This window comes from Elephantulus edwardii, unplaced genomic scaffold (genome assembly GCF_000299155.1).
Source record: "Elephantulus edwardii isolate Elephantulus edwardi_28Jun2011 unplaced genomic scaffold, EleEdw1.0 scaffold00353, whole genome shotgun sequence".
In the NCBI taxonomy this organism is placed as follows: Eukaryota; Metazoa; Chordata; class Mammalia; order Macroscelidea; family Macroscelididae; genus Elephantulus; species Elephantulus edwardii.
Window position 1 is genome coordinate 183,324 of NW_006400103.1, and position 5,701 is coordinate 189,024.

The following is a 5,701-nucleotide window of genomic DNA, read 5'->3' on the forward strand; positions in this document are numbered from 1 at the left end:
CCCATTCTTCTCAGAGTCAGCCACAGTTTGTTATGATCCACACAGTCAAATGCCTTTGCATAGTCAATGAAACACAGATAGACATTCTTTTGGTTTTCCCTACTTTCAGCTAAGATCCATCTAACACCAGCTACAATATCCCTAGTACCATGACCCCTTCTAAACCCAGCCTGGCCCTGTCCTATCCTGTGCCATCCTCATCATTGTAAACACGCTTGAGCCACAGTCACTGTGTTAATAATCTCATAGACGGACTTCCTCTCTTTCACTGACCTTTCCAAGCATGGCACTCCTCCCTCTCAAAGGAAAAAATAACAAAGCAAGAGAGACAGATTCTGCCATGGCATGTACTGGTAACTCAGTGCATTAGAGTTTGGTTTTCATCTGTTTCAGACTTTCTGATTTACTCTAAACAAAAGTGTGTGAGTGTGGGGGTGGGTGGGTGTGTATTCTGAAATGTAATTTCAATTTCTGGGTCTGGTCTACTCTAGAAAAGCAAGTTGTCATTGTTGTTGTTGCTGTTGTTGTGTGCTATTGAGCCAGAACCTATTTCTAGCTGACCCTAGAACAGGTTTGAATCTCATAGGCGGAGACCGCTCAACTTTCTTCAGTGGAGCAACTGGTGAATTTAAACTCCATGTCTTTGGATTAGAAGCAAAGCACCTTAGCACAAAGCCACCAGAGCTATCTGGAATGTTATGAGGGGTAAAATTTATAAAACTGAGTTCCCCAGCGCTCCCATGGATCTGTCTCTTCAACAGTGTTTGGACAGAACAGACCGGGCGACTTCCCCCCTTCCAGACGCGTCTACCCTCCAACTTCACCTCCAGGCGTAACCATCTCAACCATCTCCTATTTTGGGGACCAGCTAACACCTTTTTTTTGTTAGCCTCAAAACCTCGACCAACTATGAGCTCTCAGATCCGTCAAAATTATTCCGCCGAAGCAGAAGCTGGCGTCAACCGTCTAGTCAATCTGCACCTGCGGGCCTCTTAGACCTACCTCTCTCTGGATTTTTATTTTTATGGCGATGATGTGGCCTTGGAAGGCGTGGGACACTTCTTCCATGAGTTGGCAAATGAAAAGCACAAGGGTGCCAAGCGGCTCTTGAATCTGCAAAACCAGCGCGGTGGGAGAGTCCTCTTCCAAGATATCAAGAAGCCACCCCAGGATGAGTGGGGTAAAACCCTGGACGCCATGCAAGCAGCACTGGCCTTGGAGAAGAACCTAAACCAGGCCCTTCTGGATCTGCACGCCGTGGGTTCCACCCACACTGATCCCCATCTCTGTGACTTTCTGGGGAACCACTCCTGGACGAGGAAGTGAAACTGCTGAAGAAGATGGGTGACCATCTGACCAACATTAGAAGACGGAGAGGCCCCCAGGCTGGGCTGGGTGAGTATCTCTTTGAGAGTCTCACCCTCAAGCACCACTACGGGTCTGCGGGGACTTGCAGGGGGGACCTCTGTGTCCCCCTGCCATCAGCAGCAAGCTTCTCTATCCCACCCTGATGTAGAATCTTATCCACCCAGAAGCCCTTCGCCTAAGCCAAATGAAACAATAAAGCTTTTTGCAACAGCTAAAAAAAATAATTTATAAAACTAACATCAGCTAATTCATTTTAATTGGTTAAATGATAAATCATGTTTTTAAAGATACAATTTGAGACAAGAAAGAAGTTTGTCATAAAATGAAATGTTTGGCATTTTTAAGCAAGTGCCATAATCAATGCTCTAGAAAGTTAACATCTGAACTCCCTTGGCAGCAGTGGATCATACACAGATGCTAACTTTCCTGTTATTAGACCAGCTATGACTTAGCTCTTTCTCAGAATATCAGACCACAAATACATGTCCTTTGGGAACTACTTATATGTTCTCAGGACAACTTATTCCCCCGGGAGATGTTTAAAAACCATGTGAAAAATATCATGTCAGCTCCAAGATAGGGCAGGCAGGAGAGAGCTGCAACAAACTTCAAAAGGCTCACCCCTCTCACCTGCTTACCATGTGAGTCTACATGTGCACAAGCACACAAGGTGGAGGCTACTCATAACTGGCCCTCAAATGGGTTTCTAAGGCACTAAAGGAGATTGTATCATTTTTTTAGTTAGCAGTGTAACGCTCTACTGTCTGGGTCACCCAAGTTCATAAAGATAGAGATACAAAAACACACAGATCTATATAATGTGAATACTTATTCACATTAATACTAAGCTACTTGCACAAACACTTTTGAATTATAAGACAGCACATACCAAACGTTTCTGTGCAACCCTTGTGGCACCAGAAAACTGCCTATCCTGCTAATCCGTTTATTATTAAATTTAGCAGTGGTGCTCAGCTCAGAATAAAATTCAAGATCCTCCAGAAAATTCATTGGGTACCTACTTCCCTGGCGGCTCACGGGACCCAAGCAGCATTCTTGCCTTCAAACCTGTCCAGCGGTCCACTTACAAATTAAAGCTATGACCCCGTGCCACAAACCTCACCCCAAGAAAGCGAGAAGACCTTTCAGTCATTCATGGTTAGCACAGTCCAGAGGCAGACTGCTGCCGCTGGGAGACGCTGCTCCCATTAGCCTCCCACCCAGGCGCAAAGGGTACTGTGTATTTTAAAACCGCTTGCTTCTGAAATCTCAAGAATTGGCTTAGTGTAGAAAGGAAATTCCGTAGATAAATAATTCACTGTTCCAAAATCAGAAGCTAATAATGCTGAGTTTGTGGGGCCTCGGTGGGGCCATGGGAGTGGAGTGCATACCTGCTAACGTATACTGCAACCCAAGTGCTCGCAGGCATACACACATATACACAACACAGCGACCACACACACACACACACACACACACACACACACACACACACCACGCCCTTGCATTTCCAAAAATCACTCAGTACAAGAGAATGGAGCTGCCTCAACAAACTGCTTCTGCTAAAACAACTCGCCCTCTCCTCCTACTCGTCCACCCAGACTCCAAGGGGTGCTTTCTCTTCCTCCGAATTAGGACTCCCTGGATAAGGGCCTCACCAGCCCTTCATTTCTCAGAAACATCCACTCCACGCGATTCCCGTGGCGGTATCTCCAAGTCTGGGAAGCGCACGCCCCACAGCGCAGGGATCGAACGCAGGAACAGAACCGCCTGGCCTCTCCCTCCAGGGAAACTTCGCCACTACCCCGTGCTGAGAAGTAAAGGTCAGCGGCGAGGGGGCGGCAGGGGGAGAGCAGCAGCTCCCCGGGGTCGAGGGCACGTCTGGAGCCCTAGTGCGCTAGACTGTGCCAGCTCCACGTGGAAGGAGGGTCAAGCAGCGGACGACATGAAAGTGCCCTCTCGGTCTCCATGAGCCCCTATCTCTTATTAAGGCAGGGAATTGAGGAGTCAGAGCTGCCACCCGATCCACCACACTCCGAGTCAGCTGCCGGCGCCCCCAGCCCGGGAGCTCGGAGAAGCGAGCGCAGCACGCCACGGGAAGAGGCCGGGAGCGAAAACCGCCTGGAGCCTAGGGAGCCTGCGGGGCCGAGCCCCTCCCTGTCAAGGCTCCCAGCCTCGGAGGGCCAAGGAAGCAGAAGTCGGCTTTCCAGTGCCTCCGCCCCCTAGCACACGCCCACCTGCAGAGCCCCCCACCCCGGTCTCGCCCAGTGCGCCCCTTGCCATCGCCCAAAGCCCCTCGAACCTGTATGTGGCAGGAGATCTCCGAGTCGTCCAGCAGCCGGATGGTGCATTTCATCTCCTGGTTGAGCGACTTGATGCTAGAGCTCCGAAAGGGGATCATTTTCATGGTCCTCCTCTCTCTCGGCACACAGCGACAAGAGGCGAACATGCACCGCGGCCGAGAGAGCGAGCGGGAGGCTGCGGCCGCCGGCGCTCGCCCGCGCGGACACCCTGGCGCGCTCCCGCGCAGGCAGCGGCCAGGACCGGGTGCGGCTGGGCCTGGGACGCGGTGTTGGGCGCCTGCGACCCCACGTGCGCGCGTGGCGCGGAGAGCCCTCCCTCCCCTCCCCCGCCGGCTTCCGCCCCGCGCGCTCCGGCGGCCCCTCCCGCCGGGCGGCTCCCAAGGTGCGCGGAGCGGGTGACTCAGACAGGCGCGCCGCGCACACGCTCCCAAGCCCTCTGAGCCGTGTCCGGGGAGGAAGGCAGGCTAGGGCCACTGTGGTGGCCTACTCCCCACCGCTGCTCTGCTGCCGCTGCGTCAGGCTGGGCCGGCCGCCTCCCTTCGGCCTCGCCGCCTCTCTCCAGGGTGCTGGGTTTCCTAGGAGCGCTCGCCAGCCCTGCTCCCTCACGCACTCAGGGGGCTGAGGCGAGAGCGGTTTGCAGGGCCAGCTAGACTCACATCGGAGAGAATTCTGCTGCAGCACAGGCTAGTAGGTCCAAGGCGAGTCTCTGGGGTGACCTGAGGCTTGGCACCGCTACATGGGAGTGTGGCTGACAGTAGCCATCTCTGGCACTTGTGATCTTTTTTCACTTTTATTTCATATAAACTAACTGGTAGTCAGCACCCGTCTCTAAGAATTACAGAGCTTTCTTGGGACAATTTCGCTTGACACCTCCCAGCATTCCTATATGGTCTTTGATCCCTTAAACCTGAGCAATAAGGTTCCTCTCCTGCCCTTCCCTTTCAGGCCCTTGATCCAACACTCCATTGCTTCAGATGGATGAGTCTACAAAGGCGACCCGCTTAGACCAATCTCTGAATTCTTTCCAAAGACTGGAATTCTTTACACTGCTCTAAAACGTTGGGCAGGGGACACCATGCTGTCCTCTCCAGTGACACAAACCCCTGTGTGGGTGCCTGTAAGCCCAAGGGACGGTTGTGGGGCTGTAATTTTCAGGAGTGAGAGGAGAAGAGCTGCTCACCCACCACCCTGTCCTGGATTGATAGGTCCTTATAAAGTGTGTTGTTAAAAGAAGGACTTGCTGTCTCAGCTGTCTGCTCTCTCAAGGTTTGCCCTCACCCAGATCCTGGGGGTCTGGAGAACGGCACAGGGCCACCTAGCCTGATACACTATGATAGGCCATATATGTGTACTGGGTACCTGGAGTGGTGGTCTAAGCTTTGTGAGGGCAGCACTGCAGTCTGCCCTCTCCCTCTGCCAGTCCTGCTTCCGGGAAGAGTTGGTTGCTAATGTAGACCCACAGAGTCAGCCCTGCTTCTGGAGAATCCAGGCAGCAGCAGTTTGTCAGGAGAGGAGCATGTTGTTAAATGCTGCTGTCGAGTTGACCACCACTTATACTCACTCTATGAATAACATACCCTTTGCCCTATCCTGCGCCCACCTCACAATCCCTGATGCCCACAAGGCTCATGCCCAGTTTCAGTCACTACATGACTCCATCTCCTTGCAGGGCTTTCTCTCTTTCACTGACCCACTACCACTCTCAGCATGATGTCTCTCCCCTCTCGACAACAGGAAATATGAGGGGAAGGAAATAATGAAATCTATTCCTCTCATGTAGCCTCTTCATCTTTCTTCTAACCACACCTTCCAAAGGATACTTTACAAAGACTTACAAAAATCACTGAAGGAGGAAGAACCTTCATTTTTAAAACCACTTCATGTTTATCCTCTGGCCAGGAGCACCGTGTAAGGCACTGCCATCGAAGCAACTCCCTGATAACTCCTAATAGGAGCCTGGGTTCGCAGAGGCCAAATAGCGATATTCAGCCCTCAGTGGTACTCAGACACATCAATGATCATGTGGATGG

At 51.8% G+C, this 5,701-nt stretch overlaps 1 pseudogene; it reads left to right on the forward strand.

Annotated features, from left to right (window-relative positions):
* The first annotated feature begins 909 nt into the window (after positions 1-909).
* Positions 910-4,293, forward strand: LOC102856444 (annotated as a pseudogene).
* Positions 4,294-5,701: the final 1,408 nt, after the last annotated feature.